Source organism: Mustela lutreola, chromosome 2 (genome assembly GCF_030435805.1).
Source record: "Mustela lutreola isolate mMusLut2 chromosome 2, mMusLut2.pri, whole genome shotgun sequence".
NCBI classification, from domain to species: domain Eukaryota; kingdom Metazoa; phylum Chordata; class Mammalia; order Carnivora; family Mustelidae; genus Mustela; species Mustela lutreola.
In genome coordinates, this window is record NC_081291.1 from 149151279 (window position 1) to 149173370 (window position 22092).

A 22092-nucleotide genomic window follows, 5' to 3' on the forward strand; every position below is an offset into this window, starting at 1 on the left:
CACCTTGGCCCCTCTGGCCAACCAAGTAGTCTAAGTTTTAGGAAGCACCTTTAGCCTGGGTGATTAAACCTTTCTTGGTATATCTATAGATCATGCATAGGGAACTAAACCCTTTTATAGAACCTGCCCCCACTACACCACCCCCAACCCAGGCACCAGTATATAACCTCCAGGTACCACAATGTCTGTAGCTGCACACAATCAAGAAGTGTTATAGTCCACTGTACTCCCCTTTTACTGATTAATTGCCCTAAAGTTCCTTTAAAAATCTTTGGGCCAGGCAGAAACCTCAGAGTTGGTTTTTGGACAAGAGTCAGCCTTCCCAAGGCTGTGGACACACTCCCCAAGTGGTGGGTGTCCTGAACAAAGCTCATTCTTTTTCTCCCCCATCCCCAAGCTTTTTTTTTTTTTTAAGATTTTATTTAGTTATTTGAGAGAGAGTAAGAGAGCATGAATGGTAGAGAAGGGTAGAGGGAAAGGGAGAAGCAGACTCCCCGCTCAGTGGGGAGCCAGACGTGGAGCTGGATCCCAGGACCCTGGGTTCATGACTGGAGCCGAAGGCAGACTCTTAACCAAAGAGCCACCCAGGCACCCCTTTTTCCAAGCTTTTAATTTAAATTCCAGCTAGTGGAGTGCCTGAGTGGCTCTGTTGGTTAAGTAGACACTTAAGTAGACACTCCTGATTTCAGCTCAAATCATGACCTTAAGGTCCTAAGATAGAGGCCCACATCAGGCCTCCATGCTCAACACGAAGTCTGCTTATCCCTCTCCCACCCTCCCCACCCCAGCTTTCATAAGCTCACTCACTCGCTCTTTCTCTCTGAAATAAATATTTCAAAAAACTTAAATTCCAGCTAGTTAACATACAGTGCAATGTAAGTTTTAGGTACAGAAGTGATTCATCACTTAACACACAACACCCAGTGTTCATCACAATCATACTCCTTTCCAATCAAAACTTGTCTCTTAAGTATTGGTTTTTCAAGCAACAAGCAGCTGAACTTGGGTTTTTTGGTAACAAAATCTTGCTAGTTACAAATACCTACCTCTTTTCTCCCATCCCACCCTCTCTCGCCCTTTCCCTAGCTTTCCCCGCTCTCTTTCTTCTCTCTTTCTCGATAATTATCAAAAATAGAACATGACTCCATATTCATTGTAAGTATTCTTATAATCAGAATAAGGCTGCATTTCTTCAAAGGAAGTATATAGTAGAGAATATGCTGGAAATTCTTGGGAACTACCAAGCAAATTCCTTAGAGGTAGAGCCATCACCACAATCTCTGATCATATCTAATTATGCCTACTGCTTGACATGTCATGTCAACAAGCACATGACTTGTCATGGCACTATTTAATTTGGTTTGCTAGAATCAAGGATTTTTGCATCAATATTCATAAGAAATACTGGTCTGTAGTTTTCTTGCAGTACCTTTATCTGGCTTTGGATTCAGAATAATGCTGGTCTTATATAATGAGCTAGGGAGTATCTCCTCTTCAACTTTCTGGAAGAGTTTAAGAAGGATTGGTATAATTTTTTTTTTTTAAATATTTGGTAGACTTCACCAGTGAAGCCATCTGGTTCTGAGCTTTTCTTGCTTGGGAGGTTATTAATATTGATTTGATCTCCTTACTAGTCGTATAATATATTCAGATTTTCTATTTATGACTCGGTCTTGATATGTAGTGTGTTCCATGTCAACTAAGTTATCCAATTTTACTGCTTTACAGTTGTTCATAGTATTCTTTCATAATCCTTTTCATTTCTGTAAAATTGGTAATAATGTTTCAGCTTTCATGTCTGATTTTAGTTGAGCCTTCCTTTATTCCTTAAATCTAGCTAAAGGTTTATTAATTTTGTTGATGTTTTCAGAGAATCAACCCTCGATTGTTACTTTTCTCTTAGCCTTGTTTTACAAAACCTGAGCACCCTGGCTGGCACGTGTTCTTGTTGTTATTATCTGTTGTTGTTATTATTATCTGTTATTATTATCATCTGTATGATGATGATGATGATGATGATTATCATCTGTATGGCCGAACAGAGCAAAGACGCCAGTTACTCCTCTAATACTCGTCTGGTATTTGCAAAATTTAAAATTTAAAAATTAAAAATGTCCCCAAGCATCACAGTAAATCTTAACCTCACATTTAAATCTGTGACAGTACTATACAATTCATCTACATAAAATTACAAAATTAAACCTTCATTTTACAAATGGAAATGCATTTAATAAGTGGCTAAGGGCAATAACTTACAAGAAATTCCCTTCCCAAACAACTTTTTATTCTGAAGATGACTCACATTCAACTAGTTCAATGCCAAATAATACTAATCAAACAGCTAATCATCTCCATAGGAAAACCTCTGAATAAGCTCATACTCTAATGTTTTCAAGTTACTTCCCTGAGCATGACCAGCACTCCAAAAATGGACCAAAATACTCTGTTGCTAAAATAATGGTAACCCTTCCTAATTTGCCAAAAGATTTAATGGATAGTAAGTATTTTTTATGTTTTTTTTTTTAGATTTTATTTATTTATTTGACAGATCACAAGTAGGCAGAGAGGCAGGCAGAGAGAGAGAGAGAGAGAGAGTGAAGCAGGCTTCCCGCGGAGCAGGGAGCCCAACGCGGGGCTCAATCCCAGGACCCTGAGATCATGACCCGAGCCGAAGGCAGCAGCCCAAACCACTGAGCCTGCTTCAATCAGAAAAACCTTACCAAGTAAAACAAAAAACAAATAAAAATGTATAGGAAAGTATCAATTTGTGCTATCATTCCAGTTTCCCTATTTTAGGGACTCAATATCTATATGTACTAGAGAATGACTGAATAAATGAACCAATTTCCATACCCATTATCTCACCCCCTTACCCTCCCTAATTTATGTAGAATTTCTGAACAAAACGCTGAGCATGCCCAATGACCCAGTAAGCATGAAATCTGGCCTACTATGTTAATTGTGGAGAAGCATGGGACACCAGATCAAGTTAAACCATTCCTCCTGATAACTGTTTCCTTAAAATATCTCCCTGGGGCACCTGGATGGCTCAGTCGGTTGAGTGTCCAACTCTTGGTATCAGCTCAGGTCTTGATCTCAGAGCCACAAGTTCAAGCCCCACTTTGGGCTCCATGCTGGATGTAAGACCAATTTAAAAGAAATAAAATGAAAATAAAATACCACCCCAGAGCTCTATTCCTGCCCTTCTTTTCTGTATACCACACTCTTCCTCGGCAAACGCCTGCAACCTGCCTCTGTACCCACCATGCCTTACTTCTTAGTCCCCTCTATGGTTTGTTTGTTATTTTTTTACTTCTCAGTAATATTTGTTACTTTCTATCATACTACAGTTTCCTTAAATGTTATGTTTATGGTTTAATATCCATCTTTGCTGTAACACTGTAAATTCCTCCAAAACAGGAATTTTAATTTACAAATGTATCACAAGTATTTAAACAGTACAAGGCATGTATTAGGTGTTTAATATTCATAAAATGAATGCACACATGACCTCTCAGTATTGTCTTCTACAGAGCCTCTGAATGTGGCCACCCCCTAATCATGGTTTAAAAAAAAAAATTAAAACCTTAACCCTAAAAGTATTTTATGTGTACATTTTTAAAAAATGAGTAAATATTATAAAAGAAAACAATTCGTTAATGCATATAAACTCTGAGTGGTAGAACTCTATATGGTTTTTATTTTCTTTATATTTATAAATCTGCATGTTTTAAAACTAAAATAATCAAGACTTTTCTAAAAGTCTATTTATATAATGTATACCAAACAAAAGCCTAAAAGAAAATACATAGAAATTTTAACGAAAATCCATTCCATTTGTTCAAGTTTTCTAAGTGTGCATTACTTTTATACTAAAAAAAAATAACAAGAAAGCAATAAGGTCTTACACTTCACAAGTCTATTCATGATTTAAAAATGAAATTATTTCGGGGCACCTGGGTGGCTCAGTGGGTTAAAGCCTCTGCCTTCAGCTCAGGTCATGGGTCCCAGGGTCCTGGGATCCAGCCCCACATCGGGCTCTCTGCTCGGCAGGGGGCCTGCTTCTCTTCCTCTCTCTCTGCCTGCCTCTCTGCCTACTTGTGATCTCTCTGTCAAATAAATAAATAAAATATTTTAAAAAATGAAATGATTTCTTGTGAAGAGAAATGTACAATCAAAAAGGTGTGAAGCAAGGACTATCTTAAGCCGAGAGTTAAATTCTCTGTCATTTCCTCTCTGTAAAGCGTTCAAAATGTTCCCTCCCACGCTACAGTCCTTTCAGATATTACTGCCATGAAGTTCAAAAGTAGCAGCCATTTGGGCTCCAAGGAATGTATAGGAGTTAACAATAAATCACTATGAACCACAGTAACAGCTTAACTCCGATGCCATGGATTACTAGCACCCCACTTCCACTGCCAAGGAGCTCAGCACTGTGCTCACAACCAAAAACATGACCAAACCAATACCAAAACTTCAGATTTTTAGGTCTAGCTCCTGGAACCCTCCAGGGATCAATTTTCTATCAGCAGGGGTTCAATTACGAGACAAACTATAAAGTAAATTAAACGTTTGACAGAAGTAATTAGTAAACGCTGACGGAGTAACTATAAAGATGTTGACAAGGGGTGGCAAGGAGAAGGAAAGATTCTACATTTTAAGTATGTACAGTTTATGTCAATTACAAGTCAATAGTTTTTTAATTTTTTTAAATGAATGTAATTAACTATGATGGAAAATATTTTTCCCTTTTTTCCCCCTCCCCTTTTTCTCCCCTTCTTTTTTTCCCTTGGTCCCCTCTCCAAGGCCAGGGTTTCTCATTGGAGAAGGTATGGTTGCAGCACACTAGAGAGAATTTCACCAGAGTTGGTCCAATGTTGCCAGGCAAGTAGGAACAAGGCTTTGGAGTGCCGGCAAGCTGAGGCTGGTAGCCAGGTGTGCAGAGGTACTTAGGACGCTGCCGTAGGCACAAAGCCTGGAATGCACAGTATCCATGTCAAGAGAACTTCAAGAAACAATTCCCTGAGGTAAAGACAAGCCAAGAATGGTGGTCACATGTACAGAGGTAGTCAAGGAACTGAAGGCATGAGGCCTGAGATGCAGGACATCCACTTCAGAAGGGCCATGGCAAAGTAGTTACCAGGACTAAACTGAGGCTGCAAGATCACGGAGAGCCTCTGTATTTTGGGCACATGGCTAAGGCAATCAATCACCAGACGTCCTCAACCTTGTGCACTGCTGATGGACCATGCAACAAGAGCAAGAAAAGGAAAACACAGGTAACAGGAACAAGGAAGGAAAAAAGTCCCTTTCTCTAGTTAAGTTCCCTCTAGCACTCTGTCCCCTCCAGAGTCTGATAAAGCTTAACATCCTGCTCTTTGTAAATGAGAACCACTCAGAGTCCAGTCCTTTATTGTGGAGCAGGTATTGATGGGGGAGTTTGAAGCAGAAAGAAAATAAATTGGTAACTAACATGGTTAACTTTCTGTTCAAGACAGTATTTAAATAAGGCAGTGTTTCTCTCACTTAACAGGAGAAAAAGGAAAATAAATATATGACCATTAGCATGTTGTTAAGGCACAGAATCTGAAAGAACAACTACAGTCTCTTTGAATTACCTATTTTTTTTTAAAGATTTTTTATTTATTTGGCAGAGAGGCAGGCAGAGAGGGAGAGGAGGAAGCAGGCTCCCTGCTGAGCAGAGAGCCCGATGCGGGGCTCGATCCCAGGACCGTGGGATCATGACCTGAGCCGAAGGCAGCAGCTTAACCCACTGAGCCACCCAGGCGCCCCGAATTACCTATTTTTAAAAGCCACACAAATTTCATATTTTATTCTAGACTATTATCCATGTATGCTTTAAAATAGAAGTGTTTTCAATTATACAATTGATTGTTAAGTTTATCAGCTTCTAGAGGCTGCCCACATTCTCTGACTTGTGGTCCCCTTTCTCCACCTAGAAAGCCAGCAATGGCAGAGGATACCTTTCACATCACATTATCCTAAACTCCTCTTCTGCTTCCTTCTAAATACCATACCTGGATAATCCAGGATAATCTTCCTACCCCAAAATCCTTAACCATATCTGCAAGTTCCTTTTATCACATAAGAGAATATATTCACAGGTTCTAGGTATTAGAATGTGGACATCTTTAGGGTCACTGTTCTGTCTATCACAGTAAGTATTCCATTCTCAAACTTTCAAGTTACAGCATTACGGAATCATGGGTTACTATTTGTTCAATGGGTTATAAACTGTTAGAGTAATTATTTTGATGCCTAATTGTCCCCAACCTGGCTCAAACTGGCTTTTAAGTCTTTCTGATAGGTCTCCATCATTCTTGAGCCCCTCCTTGTTTTCTGACTAGATTTTCCAGTCTCATCTTATAGTTTTCTGCCTCTGCCCTAAAACCAGCCATTTATTTCTTCAAGGTAAATATCCTTGTATGTAAGAATCTTACACTGAAGTATTTGGTGGATACAGAGCATCAGGTCAACAATTTACTCTCAAATGATTAAAAAAAAAAACCCTCTATATTATTCTTACAACTTTTCTGGAACCTTGGGATTACTTCAAAATAAAAAATATATATTACTTTATGTAAGGACCTATTTAGAAACTGTCCCTGCTCCCCTTCCCCCAGGGGATTTACTTGGAGACAAGTCCCGGAAACCAGCTTCAGGTAACAAAGTCCAGACACAAAGGTGGGTCAGGCCAGGTGGAGACATGGATAAGTGAGGGGGATGCATACTGTTTCCCTGGTTACCAAGGAGTATGGGTCCCGCCCTTTGGGAGACTTTTTGGTGCCAATCCCAATCAAGGTGTAATAGGCTGGTTCAAATGTCTACTAGGGTAAACTGTAACTCAATTGGTCACCTAGCATCACTGTGGAGTTTCCTGTGTGTGTTACAATCTCATTGGCCTTAAAAGCTAGTCTGTGAAACAGAGAAGGGTCGCCCTCTCTTGTAAGAGGTGCAGCCCCGAAGGTTCGGTTAGATTCTTGATGCTTGGCGCTAAATAAAGCTTTGCTTGACCTTCGCTTTGTATCAGTCTCGCTCCTTTAATCACGGACCCATTATTGGGGCATAACACTTTATTTTAATCATGCCTTCCAAGGTTCAAAATAAATTATTTGAGGCTTGTCTAAATATTAGTACAGAGGATTGAAAATTTACCAGCTATAAAAATCACTTTGGGGGCGCCTAGGTGGCATAGTTGGTTGAGTGACCGACTCTTGGTTTCAGCTCAGGTCGTGATCTCAGGGTCATGAGATCGAACCCTGTGTCAGGCTTAGTGTTCAGTCTGTTTGGGATTCTCTCACTCTTCCTCCGCCCCTCCCATTCCTTCTCAGCTCATTCTCTCTTCCTAAAAATAAGTAAGGAAATCTTTCTTTCTTTTTTTTTTTTTTAAATCACTGTGGTTTCTCTCAGAAACCCTGACAAATTGAATTTAACTTAAAGTATAACTGCAAAGACTTATAAAGAGAGTTGTAACATAGGAATCGAGGTTCTAATCCTGGTTCCACTGTTCACTGACTTAAGTTAATACCCTTGTAATTAGCCTCTATTCTTTACACATTATTCATCACATTACCATCTAATAAAATGTTTGGGTTTTTTTTTTTTTTTTTAAAGATTTTATTTATTTATTTGACAGACAAAGATCACAAGCAGGCAGAGAGGCAGGCAGAGAGAGAGGAGGAAGCAGGCTCCCCGCTGAGCAGAGAGCCCGACGCGGGACTCGATCCCAGGACCCTGAGATCATGACCTGAGATCATGACCTGAGCCGAAGGCAGCGGCTTAACCCACTGAGCCACCCAGGCGCCCCAAATGCTTGGGTTTTTTTCCTAATGCTAAAAACAACGCTCACTGGAAAGTGTAAAGAAAATATTGAGGGGAGCGTGGGTGTCTCAGTCAACCAAGTATCAGACTCTTGATCTCAGCTCTGGTCTTGATCTTGGGTGGTGAGTTCAAGCCCTATGTTGAAGAGAGGGGAGACAAGAGAAGACAAGGATTGATTACCATAATGTTAATATTCACAGGTAACATTAGTGTTTGTCCTCGTGTGTCGCAGTTAGTTCTCATGTTCCTTTTAATATATCCTTGATCTTCCAACCACACGTTTAGCTCTTCCTCCTTACTGCCACCCAGTTAATCCACAATGACCCTCACACAACATACAAGGTACAAAAGCCAACCACCTTATGATATACTTCATAACCAGTTGCCAGAATTTCTTAAAATCTAATCCCTTATTTTATACCATTCACTTTATTCACAATGGTTCTGCTTCTCTGACCCAACCATGAGTGACAGTATTTTTTCCACACGTATTTTTAATCATTTGTATCATGTTATGACTTATATGCTTTTTTAGCTGAAAGTTATATCAAACATTTCTCCTTTGTAATAAAATTTATCACAATATGCTAATTGTTTATTATTCCACTTATATAGCTCAATCATGAATTTGCCTAACCATTCCCCAACTCTTAATATTAAGATTAATCCAACTATTGCAATTGTAAATAAATCTATGATAAACATAAATATCTTCACACATTTCTGATTATTTTCTTAGGACAAATTCCTAGATGTGGAATCACTATACCAAAGAAACATTTAAGACTTAATACATATTGCCTAACTGCCTTCTAGAAATAATGTTCTATTTACACTTCTAAATCAGTGTGCATTTCATTCACTGATTATCTTTTCCTCATCTTAGTTGATGTTAGGTAAAGTTATAGAACACAAATAGCTAATGTTTATTGAATGATTACATTTCTGGCTAAGTTTTTAGCCATTTTTTAAAATCCTCACAATACTATAATGGATAGAGGTTGATTTTACTATCTTTCCATAAAGAAATAGACTTAGATCAGTAACATAAAGTCCTTATAACAGTGCCTAACATATAGCAAGCGCCTTGTATTTGCTCTTATTTTTAAGTAACTTGCTCAATGACACCTCTTATGTAGTAGAGCTAATAAATATAAGTCTGTGTCATGAAATCCCAGCCTTTCCAGATGATCTGATTATTGTATTGTAATTACTTATGAAGTTGAAAATATGTCTATTCATAAAATTTTAAGGCTAAGTATTTGAAAACTTTCAAGAAAAACTGAGAAAAGTAAACTGATGTGTATTAATGATAATTTATATACTCACATCAGCTTCCATTCCAATCTTATTTTTATTACTCATGGATCTCTAAACCAAATTCAGTGATAAGTCTGGTTTATCCCTAAGGCTTTCTCTGTAACATCACAACTAAGTCCCCTCCAAAAGCTTAAAGAAAATAAAATGTTCTATCTTCTATTATAATGGCCATGTGTAACAGAATACCAGGAATTCACTAGCAGAATTAGAAAATCATTCAACACTATGCTGGAAGGAGATCCTAAACAATTCATATGTAGCATAAACTCACATCAGAAAAATAAAAATTCTTTTATGTTCTACTTTTTTTAATTTTTTAATATATCTTATCTATAGGATCTAGTTCATATAGGTAAAAAATAAAGTAAATGACTATTAAAAGCAATGAACATTACACACAAAAAAATCAACTGTGTTTCTACACAGCCCCAAAGAACAATCCAAAAATGAAATTAAGAAACCAGTCCATTTAGAAAGATACCCAAAAGAAGAAAATACCCAGGAGTAAATTTAATCAAGGAGGTGAAAGACTTATACACTGAAAACTATAAAACATTGCTGAACAAAATCTACAACTTAAATAAATAGAAAAATATGCCACGTATATAGGAAGACTAAGTATTGTTAAGATGGCAATACTGCTGAAAGCAATTCACAGATCAAAGACATTCCCTGTCAAAATTCCAATAGCCTTTTATGCAGAAATGGAAGTCAACTCAGATTCATATGGTATTACAAGAAGTCCCAAATAGTCATAACACTTTTGGTAAGTGTTTTGAGAACAAAGCTAAAGGACTCACATTTCCTGATTTTAAAATCTTACCATAAAACTACAATAACTAAAATAGTGTGGAATGGGCTTACGGATAGACATAAAGAATGAAGAAACAGGAAGTAAGGTCCAGATATAAACTCCTACATCTATGCCCACTTGAATTTTGACAAAGGTGCTATGACCACTCAATGGGAAAATAATAGTCCCTTCAAGTGGTACTGGACAACTGGATATTCACATTCAAAACAATGAAGTTGTACCCCAAACTCAAAATAAATATAAAAATTAACTCAAAATGGTTCAATGACCTAAATATAAGAGATAAAATGACAGAACTCCTATAAGCAAGTTTTCATGACCTCAGGTTCAGCCATGGAATCTTAGGGTATAAAAAGCAAGAGAAATGAAAATAAATTGGGCTTCATCAAAATTAAAAACTTTTATGCATCAAAAGACATTATCAAGAAATGAAATGACGGGGCACCTGGGTGGCTCAGTGGGTTAAGACACTGCCTTCGGCTCAGGTCATGATCCTAGAGTCCTGGGATGAGCCCAGCATCGCACTCTCTGCTCAGCAGGGAGCCTGCTCCCCCCACCCTCTGCCTGCCTCTCTGCCCACCTGTGATCTTTGTCTATCAAATAAATAAATAAAATTAAAAAAAAAAAAAAGAAGTGAAAAGACAACTCATAGACTAGGAAAAAATGCTTTAAATAGTGTATCTTTTAAGAATCTAGATCTGGGGGCGCCTGGGTGGCTCAGTGGGTTAAGCCACTGCCTTCGGCTCAGGTCATGATCTCAGGGTCCTGGGATCGAGTCCCGCATCGGGCTCTCTGCTCAGCAGGGAGCCTGCTTCCTCCTCTCTCTCTCTGCCTGCCTCTTTGCCTACTTGTGATCTCTGTCTGTCAAATAAATAAATAAAATCTTTAAAAAAAAAAAAAAAGAATCTAGATCTGGAAAGCATTTACAATTCAATAATAAAAAGACAAACCCAATTAAAAAATGGTCAAAAAACTTAAACAGACATTTCTCCAGAGAAGATAATATCCAAAGGGCCAACAAGCACATAAAAAGATGCTCAATCTCATTAGTCATTAGGGAAATGCAAATCAAAACCACAATGAGATACCACTTCATCCCACAAGGATGTCAATAACATTAATTTTTAAATGGATAAGAACAAATGTTGGTAGCAATGTAGAAAAATTGGAACGTTCATACACTGCCAGTGGGTTTGAAGAATAGTTCAGCCACTATGGAAAACAGTTTGGTGAGTCCTCAAAAAAGCTAAACATAGGATGACCCAACAATTCCACTTCTGACATATACCCAAAAGAAATGAAAACCGATTCTCAATACAAATCCTTATATATGAATGTTCACAGCAATAATATTCATAATAGCCAAGGAGCAGAAAAGAACTCAAGTGTCCAACAACAGATGAACAGATAAAGCATATATATATACAATAACAATGACTTAGATGTAAAAAGGATACACATATGACAAGGTTGATGCAGCAACAGGGCAGAACCTTGAAAACAGTATGCCAGACACAAAGGTCACACATGGTATAATTTCATTTCTATGAAATTTCTATAACAAATAGGAGTCATCCAGTAAATCCAGAGAACTAGAAAGCCTATCAGTGGCCACCAGGCGGTAGGAGCAGCAGGGAATGGGGAATTACTGCTTAATGGGTATAGCATTTCAACTTGGAGTGATAAAAATGTTTTGGAAATAGACAGAAGTGGTAATTGCACAACACTGTGAATGTATGAAATGCCACTTAATTATTTACTTTAAAATGGTTAATTTCAGGTTATATGAATTTCACCTCAAAAAATTTTAAGGCATTATTATTTATAGTAAGTGTTGGATGATTACAAGCAGTTCTTTTTTGAAAGTCGAACATGTAAATTACAAGCACAGTAACTAGGCCAATAAAGGATCTTTCAACATTTTATGAGTTTTTTTTCTTTATAGGTTTTATTTATTTGTCAGAGAAAGAGAGAGAGCACAAGCAGGAAGAGCAGCAGAGGGAGAAGAAGGATCCCTGCTGAGCAAAAAGCATGATGCCAGACTCAATCTCAGGACCCTGGGATCATGACCTGAACTGAAGCTAGATGTTTAACTGACTGAGATACCCAGGCATCCCTATAAGGTCTTTAGAAGCAAAGTAAAAATTCAAGTCCTACTTACTCTCTCTCATTACTTGATTTAGAAATATTCACCTATCACAAGGTGGTATTTCTCCCTGGAAGTCCATTCCCTCCTTAAAGTGTAACTACAGTCACATTCAGTCAAACTTTAACAAATTTCTAGCCCTTTAAGAAATGATTCTAAATCAAATTCTTAGAGCTGACCAGAAGTTCTCTTACTTCAATAAGAACAGTATCCCAAAATTTCAGTTGCTTTTTTTCTAATTTATATTAATGTGGCTATGAACATATAAATGTTCTAATATCCAAATATTACATAGTTACAGATACCCTAAAAGCACTGGCCCTCAGATTTTACTGAAGACTAAAAGAGTTAAAAGACTAACTTCCTCAAGTAAGACTATCACTGAAATAACATATCCTCCTTGTGTATCACACTGAGGGTATATGCTACGGGAATTGCTGTAAATTGTGTAAGACTGATGAATCACAGACCAGTACCCCTGAAACAAATATATGTTAATTAACAACAACAAAAAAAAGAGGAATGTAAAGGTAGATATGCAAATGCCTAACCAGGTTACTTCCTGCATAAAATTCATTAACAGATTAAGTAACTTTCAGAATAAAGTTCAAAACTAAATTGCAGCCTAGCAGAGAAAGTTTTTCATAAACAGACTCCAGCTTTGTCCCTTGCCATTCATTGCTCCTCAGTCCTTCTCTAACCATATAAATTTCTTCTCATAGACCCTCATTTTGTAAGTGCCTTCTCTACGTCACCACAAGGTAACAAAACTAATTGTTCATCACTCCCATTATCTTTAAACTCCTTGAAGTTAGGGATTATACCTTTCCTGATTTACATACTTAGCACCTGGCAAGAAATCAAAGGCTGTTATAAAATTCAAGTATGAAAGTATGAATAACTATTAAGAACCATTATTAGAGTCTAAAATATTGTGGCTTATTTTTCTTACATAATAGCAAAAAGGGAAACTAATTAGGCCACATTTTGCTTTATTTCTTAAAATTATAATGCAGTCATATTAATAACATAACTAGATAACATTAAATTTATAGACCCCTTTTTTTAAAATATCTACTTCATTAAGTATATATTTAGTCTGATTACTATACAGTGGAAGCACAGGATCAGCTCTATTTTATCTTCATTAGTAAAATGAAACATTACAGCAATAAATATTTTATAAGTCTTAAAAGTAAATTTTTTCTTTAACTAAAAAATTCCAACATCATTTTATAAATGAGGAAATGAACAGAAAGTTATAGTTATGTATAGTCAACCAGCTAATTAGTGGGCAAGTTTGGTACACCCAGATTGCATTAATGTTGATGCTTACAAATGCAATATAATCTTATTTCCATTTCAACCTCCTAGGCAAGCAAGGCAGTGCTATTCACAGCATACTTCTCTTTCCCAATCGTCACTCTAGTGAGTACTTGGGTCCTTAATACTTGCTACATTTAGCTGATTCCTTTAAGATCTGGCCCCTACCTTTACACAATTCCATCTCCCTACCATAAACATTTAATGAATACCTGTAATTGTATATTAAATAGGTCTAAGCCATTCCATTGAGACGAAGGGGAAATGGGGAGACACACGAGTAAGAATAACAGTCCCTTCTTTCAAAGTGCTCTACAGTATTAGTTACAATCTGATATAATACTCTTATTTAAAATTATGCTTTGAGGCACCTGTGTAGCTCAGTTGGTTAAAGCCCCACTTTTGATTTTGGCTCAGGTGATGAACTTGGGATCATGAGATCAAGCCCTGCCCCTGGGCACTGCGCTCAGCATGGAGTCAGCTTGTCCCTGTCCCACTAGTCCTCTCCCCTCTCAGGCTCTCTCTAAAATAAAAAAAAAGTCTTTCAAAAAATTATGATTTTATAAATAAATAGTATAAGAAAGACTTAATTACATTCTATTATTAAAATAGACCTTATTTGTCCCACTAGAAGATAAGGTCCATGAGGGCAAAGATTGCTTCTCTTTTCAAACACTAAGTGTGAGCATTGCTAGGTTTCCAAAGTTTTTCCTTCTACTACTATCCCAGGACACAAAATTTCACAGGGAAAACAGTGGGTACATCACTATCCAGTGAGAAATCTGCATTTCTGAGGACCTTCAGGAGTTACATCACTCCTATGAAACACCACAGAAGGGGGATTGCCTTAGATCACCTCCTCACAATGGGCTTTTCCCTTTTTATGGAGTACACAAAACTCCCAGCTCCCACTGTACATTTCCAAACAACCAAAAAACTCCTCAGCACTGAAACTAAAATCCCTATCATAAATTCTCCTTCTAACTTCCCTTCCCCAGAACCTGTTCATCATAATCTCCTTAATTCATAAATAACATCTCTATTCTCCCCCAAATTTGTCTTAGGCCCATAGTCAGGTCAGTTCCCAATGTTGATGTCAACATCTTCCAAATCTATACCATTCCTTACAACCCCACCATCATCACTTCTTGCCTCAACTACTATAATTAAACTCCATGGTATTCCTACCTCCAGGCTTAAACTCCTTCACTCCACTTCTGTTTCAGATTCTTATCTATAAAGAGGGCTTCTTTTCAACTTAGAATCATATATAAAATCCTTATCATGTCATTTAAGATTTCCATACTCTATATCAATCTACCTTTACCAGCCTTTTCCTTAAACATACAACTTTGGCAAATCTTCTCTGCTTTCCTATCGCTAATCTCTGTGCTTGGGTAGCATCCTTATGAAGAACTATCTTTCTTCTCCCACCCTCCTCCAACTGCTAATAACCTTTCAAATGAGCATATCCTCAACATAAAAGAAAAAAGGCTGAGGTATGTATGAGTTATTGAACATATTCTGTCCAGTCCTTTACAAATTGTCTTAATCCCCACAAAAACATAATGGCTTAATACTGTATTTTTGAAGAAGGAACTGAGGAAACAGAGGGCCAGTGGAACTTAGCCAAGATCATCTAAACAAGCAAGAATCCAAAATAAGCCCATAGCATTGTTTGTTTGGTTTTTTTCTTTTATATTTTATTTAGGAAGGGAGAGGGGAAGGGAGGAACAGAGGAAGGAAGAATTTTTTTTTTTAAGATTTTATTTATTTGACAGAGACCTCAAGTTGGGGGAGAGGCAGGCAGGGAGAGAGAGGAGGAAGCAGGCTCCCCGCGGAGCCCAATGCAGGGCTCTATCCCAGGACCCTGGGATCATGACCCGAGCCGAAGGCAGAGGCTTTAACCCACTGAGCTACCCAGGTGTCCCAGGGGGAAGAATCTTAAGCAGGCTCCACTTGGAGCGCAATCTCACAGCCCTGATATCATAACCTGAGCTGAAATCAAAAGACTTTTTTAAAAGATTTTATTTATTTAGTTGTCAGAGAAAGAATGAACAGGGGGAACAGCAGGCAGAGGGAGAAGCAGACTCCCTGCCAAGTAAGGACCCTGAGATCATGAGCCAAGCCGAAAGCAAATGCTTAACAGACAGCTACCCAGGTGTTCCAAGGGTCAGATGCTTAACCAACTGAGCCAACCCAGGTGCCCCAGCATTCCTTTTTCTTTTTTTTTTTTTTTAATAAAACATGGCACAAAATGGACACGCTTTTTTGTCCATGGATGCCTAGGTTCAAATTCCAGTTACTCCACTAAAAATCTGTGTGAACGCCTATGTATTTGTAAGGTCTTCGTTTCTTCTTCTAAGGAGATAACTGTACTACTTATCATTATACAACATAGTGTAAAGCTCCTAGAATTATATTTGGCCCATAGTGAAAAAACTCAGTGTTAGCTATTACTACTGTTGTTGTTATTTATATGTTATAATCTGTAAACTGACAATACTAATTATATGTCCTCATTGTTTCCAAATCAACTTTTAGGTAAAAGCTTTGTAAAGCTTAACAATGTGGTTTAGATATAGTCGCAAGTATTTACAGAATACACTAGTTTTTAAACAATTATTAAACCATTCTTTATTAAAAGAAATTCACTTGACTATTAGTTCTGTTTCCTCTTTTGAGAAAATACTTACTAGCTTTCTTCCCTTCTTAAGGTCATATGAAACTACCATATGCAATGCCATATGGAAGTAATATGTCAAATGATACAAAGTACTCTTTTGACTCAAATCATTTGCCTTCTGCTAAACATTATTAACTCCCAGGTTTTAAAATGTCCAAAATGACACTTTTTATTTCAACATCAAACATTCTTAGGTCACAGCAACATGAAGTATACCAGCATCTCTGACCATGCCACTTCATTTTATACATCTTAATGGCAAGAACTAGAAAACATAAAATGCTTTAACTAAAAAATATAAACTAATCATGCCCTTATCCTGCCTTAACTTTGTTAAAGTTAGTGCCTGACAAACTTTTGAAAAATATATCAAAAGAAGGATGTTGAATTCTAGTAACAGCTGAGGCTCCTCTCAAAATGCTTGAGAAAAATAAGCTTTAAACAAGGAGAGGTAAGAACTTACTCCAAATCCTTCAGTATTAAACCTCACAAGCCAAAAATTATGTCCACATGATTTACTATTATACATGAAGAAAGCATGCTAGCTGGTTTCAAATAAAGACCAGGTAAAATATACATATTAATAAAACAGTTGTCATTTCTGACACTGAAACATTCAGGCTTCCACCCAATCATTTCAAAAACAAAACAACAACAACAAAAAAAAGAAAACAAAAACTTTGAGGCTTAACTACATGAAAGACATTTTACTTCAAATAACTTCCTAACATTCTTCCCTTATTCACAGGTAATGTCACAGAATTATTAAGTGGCAGAGCTGAAGGCGGGACTCAACAAAATCTGGGATCCACTGTTTTGCCATAATCCACAATAATATGGTATACATTCACAGCTTCCTTTTCATATACAGATTTTTTTTAAAGATTTTATGTATATTTGACAGAGAGATCACAAGTAGGCAGAAAGACAGACGTAGTGGGGGAGGGGGAAAAGCAGGTTCCCTGCTGAGCAGAGAGCATGAATCTATCCCAGGAATCTATCCCAGGACCCTGGGATCATGACCTGAGCTGAAGGCAGAGGCTTAACCCACTGAGCCACCCAGGTGCCCCATATACAGATTTTTTAAAACTGAAACAAAACCTTCATAAAATATTTAGTCTTACTCCATAGGATGTCCTCTTATTTTTTTTTTCTTTCTAATGTTAATGTCAATGCACTAAATGGATTCCAAAATCCATTAAACCCTCATGGAGTCCAAACTACAGCACTGCACTACACTTTTTACCTTCTGTTTAAAATTCCTTTTCACTGCTACAAGTCCAATTTTGTCTCCCTTCAATGGAACTCATCTCCTCAATTAATTAAAAACAGTCCTTAAACTTAAAGATTAAACCCCTGAAAGCCCATCCTTAAATCTTGAATTGATCTGCTTCTCTAGTACAACCCTTTGGAGGCACACCCATCTTACTTATTTATAGTGTATCAAAAACTGCAGATGTTCTCCTTGGAGAACAACAGATCATTGTTGAAAGGAATGCGTTCGTTTTCACTGTTCCTGCTGCATCACTGAGGAATATTTAACATTCAGGCAAGTTTGGGGCAAAAGAAATGGACCTGAGCAGCTGCCCACGGTGCTGAAAAGGAGGATGGAACAGTAATTTTGGAAATGTACTACTGCCAGGTTAAGACAAAAAATAAAGGAATTCACCCAAACTAGCAGAAAACACTCAGTGGCTGCAACTAAAGTTGCCTGAGTGCTTCTGGGATCGCTTGGCTTCAGTGTCTGCCCACTCCTTCACTGGGACAGAGTTCTTCCATCAGTGCGGGTCAACTCCGTTAAGTGCCCTGGCAGAGCAGCTGCCTTTGAGAGGAGAGGGAATGGAATATGTCCCTAGTAGAGTCAGGTCCCACCTTCAACCTGAGCTTCCAGCGGGGGAAGGAAGATTATAAAGAAAGGAGGTGACTGCCCTCCTTTTTTCAAAGGCTACACAGTCCCCCGCAACTTAAGTCAAGTGATTTTGCCCCGGGACTTGGCGGCAGGTACTTGACCAGAAAAGCCCTCCCAACATCTTCCCAGGGTCCTGCCACCGCAGAATGGGAAGGTGAGAAGCAAAACAGATAATCCAACTTTAGTGACATACAAACTCAAAGGGCGGGGGTGGGGGAGAACGGGAAGCGGCCCTCCGAGGACAGAGAGGTTTTTGTTTTTTAATCTTTTGCAAAAAGCCTTATTTCCTCCGCACCCAGCCTGGGGAGGAGCAGCAAAAAGCTCTCCCGGCAGCGGGGTTGCCACAGAGGGCCGGCGAGGGGGTGTGTTCTCCCCGCCAGGCCTTGAGAGGAACAATCCCCTGCCCCGGTACCGAGAGTCCAGAGAGGCGCTTACCTGGAAGCCCGACCCGGCAATCCCAATAGGCTCGCCCACCGCGTCGCTGCGGGAGAAGTCCCTACCCCGACTTCATGACTGAATATCCGCACCGACCCCCGCAGCCGGAATCCGAGCAGGGACGACAACACCGAGGCTAGACGGAAGTCCCGCCCCAAACGCCTCATTGGCCGGCACCAGAAGACAAAGAAAAGCCATTGGCCCACAGACCTGTTTGCTAAGGCCCCTTCCCACTCTAACCCAGCGTCTCGCTCCTTGCCCCAGCTGGCAGGGGAAAAAGCCCAGTTCGTGGAGTCGCGTTCTTGGCCGCGTGATCGGTCTTCCCGTGAAGGGAAGAGATGGGCAGGGCGGGCTTCTGCAGCGCCGCTGAAGGATCCGCTTTTTGTCAGGGGAACGAGGAGGCTGGCCGAGGGAACTGGCTGTGGAAGCCTACCCCCTACCATTTGCTCCCAGGAGTGGAGGCCGTGGGGTCTGCAGGGGACCGTACCGAGCGAACAGGGCCGGCCGCCTTGGTCCACTCTGGCTTTGGGACTAGACAGCCCGAGACCCAGCTGGCGGGCTGCCCCTGGGCGGGGCTGGCTCTGGCACCTACGAATCTCTTCCCTGCACCACACTCACCCGACCGGCTGTAGGGGCGAGAATGAAACCTCATCCCCTCTACACGGTGCGCAGGCTGAAGTCCGGATGCTGGGACGGAGACCCACCAACGCCTTAAATAGAGTCCGGGTCGCTTTAAAGATGCCAGCAGCCCGAAGGCTGAAAGCGAGTACCCAGACGCCCGGCTCGGGGCCGTGCTGACGTAAGCATTCTGGGCCTGACACGCGCCATCCCTGGGACTCAGCAAAAGTCAAACCGTGTGATTAAGCCCTAGGTCAGCCTTTTAAAACCCTAGCCTCCTTTTGGCGAGCCAAAGAAACCCGCCCCCTACTGCCCTTCTGATTAACCTGCGTACCAGGTATTCCAGTCTTAAACCAAACTACTTTGAAACTTAAATGGCCTAGACTGGAACAACAGCACTGATTAACCAGTTGCCAACTAGCCACTTAAAAGAGGCAATGTGGCTTAGTGTGAAGATTGCAAAAGTCCTGAATTAGAATGCCAGGAAACCTAGATTCTGGTCCTGCTTCTGCTTCAAAATGAGGTGCCTTTAAAAGTCCATTCACGTTCTTTGACCTTATGTTTTAAATAACGGAGGTACTAGAGAGGATCATCGCATATAAACACCTGTAGAACACCACTGATGTAACTTGTAACCCTGATTGCTCTGGGGATACCTGAGTGGCTAGGACGCAGAAATGGGAGGAAAACTGTCCCTATTGTGTATGCTTTTATATCCTCTGAATTTTGAATATTGTGAATATTAGGTACTCAGATAAAACTTAAACACACACACACAAAAATCAATAAAGACTATCAGAGTTACTTTGCTCTCTTATGTACCTTACGACTATATATACTATGTATTCTTAGATTTTCATCAGTTGTGAAAACATTAATACTTAATACAACACCCGCCTTTAAGAAAGTCATAAGTAAATCAGAATTAGGAGGGAGGGGGAGAAAGGAGCAAACAAAATCAGAGTTGGAAATATTACATAAAGGCTAGTGTAATTAATGTAAACATAGTTACAATATCTCTATAAGGATTTCCTTAAATTACCTCAAATTGGTTTTATGTTAAATCAGATTTGTTGAATGACATCAAAAAAAGCAAATACTAATAATGTCCATATTCTACACGTTTAAAATAAGGGGGGAAACAACTTTGTTTATTCCTTAAATAAAAGTACCTTGAGTGCAGAACATTTTTTAAGATTAATTTATTTGAGAGAGAGAGAGCAAGTGCCCACATGAGTGGGGGAGGGGTAGAGGAAGAGTGAATCCTCAAGCAGACTCCCTGCTGTGCTCAGAGCCCCACTCAGGACTCCATCGCAGAGTGGGAATCCAATATGAGCTGAAATCAAGAGTCAGGGGGTCAAGGGACCGAGCCACCCAGGTGGAACATTTTATTCTGACTTTATTCTTCTCTTCAGATGACAATAGGTATAATCCTCTCGGTTATGAACAAGGTAATGTGCTATTTGTACTGGATTCATGAAGAATTGTGGTACACACTGCAGAAGCAGTTATTCTCCCCACTGTGATGAATGAAGACAAACTGGAAGAAAATAGACTGGGAAAATGTACCAATTGTTTTTAAGTATGTTAAACAGTAAGATATCTTAATAGTAGTTTTCAAGAATATGAAGGGTTAACATGGCACATGATACTAATAGTCGCTAATTATCTCCTTATAAAAACAAATAAAAGAAAATGAGCTTTTAGGACTTTGTGTCTAACAGGTTTTATTTTACATTTATTTACATTACATTATTTTATTTTACAGCCTCCTAAAAGTATAAACAGAAAGCATATGAAATTGTAGCATCTCCTACCTCCAAAATACTATAAAACACCAACAACAACTCCAACAACTAAAAAGACAGAATATCAAATAACTCGTTGTCTAAAATGGCCTAGAAGTCATTCTCCATAAGAAGTGACAAGAATGCAGGTGGTGTTTTAAGTGCTGAGATCAACTAGAGACATTAAAATTACCCTAAACATTATTATATTTAGAATCAGAAAAAAATGATAATTTTAGAATCAGATAAACTTTCTTTCATTTTGAAAAGAAAATAAAAGTATTACTGTGATAAAAGAAGGAACAGAGTCCATAAAAATTCCATAGCTACTCATATATGTAGGAGTAGGCACATTTGAAAAAGTACCAAAAAGAACTAAAAACTGTTTTAGGGAGTTTGGGTCCAAAGATTAGAAAAGACTCCCAATTCCTTACCAAGTTCTAAACTAATGAATAAGTTCATCTTGTAAGATAGTAAGTAAAAAGTTTAAAACACAAAAGGACACGTATCAGAAAGGTTTTTTTCAACAAAGCTTATTTGTTTTCAAGGGAATTGAAAAAGATCAGACCAAAAAAAAAAAAAAAAAAAGCCTGATTCAGGTTAAATGCCTTAAAAAATTATTTTGTCATTGTTTCCTTTGAGATGAGTTGCCTCCCTTTCTTTACCTAAGATGAATGACAGGGATGCCTGGGTGGCTCAGTTGGTTAAGCACCTGCTTTTGGATGAGGTTATGATCCCAGGGTCCTGTAATGCATCCCACATTGGGCTCCTTGCTCAGTGGGGAGCCTGCTTCTCCCTCTGTCTGCCGTACCCCCTGCTTGTGCACTTGTGCTTTCTCTCTGACAAATAAATAAAACCTTTAAAAAAAAAAAAGATGAATAACATACAATTTGAATTTTTCCTTATTTGGGACACTGAGAAGCAGTCTTCTTCTATTTGTTAACAAATAAATAAGCAAGCAAAAATGTATGTAACATAATGCTATATAAAGATGTAAGAACTCAGTAGTGTGAATTAAGGCAGTTGTTTTGGGAAAGAATTTGGCATTATCTGGAAAGGCTGAAAAAGAACATTTTCTATGGAACAGCAATTCCAGCCCAGGAACTATACCCTAAAGAAACAAAATAAATTCACATCTAGGTATTATAGTGAAATTTAGAGAAGATCAAAGAAAAACAAAGGTTCTGAAATTTTAAAAAAGTATACAGGGGC

At 38.7% G+C, this 22092-nt stretch overlaps 1 protein-coding gene across 6 annotated transcripts in view; it reads right to left on the bottom strand.

Moving 5' to 3' along the window:
* The window catches only part of RNF13 (ring finger protein 13), a 193778-nt gene that overhangs the window by 126043 nt on the left and 45643 nt on the right, over positions 1-22092 (bottom strand). For 2 of the 6 annotated variants that reach the window (XM_059163785.1, XM_059163780.1), the window contains exon 1: positions 18476-18634. The exons of 1 other annotated variant lie outside the window; for it this stretch is intronic. The gene's annotated coding sequence lies outside the window, so the exon portion shown is untranslated. Of the gene's footprint in view, positions 1-7176; positions 7539-7870; positions 7978-18475; positions 18635-19093; positions 19231-22092 lie in introns of those variants that run through there. 3 more of the 6 variants (XM_059163781.1, XM_059163782.1, XM_059163784.1) reach the window with 3 other exon arrangements.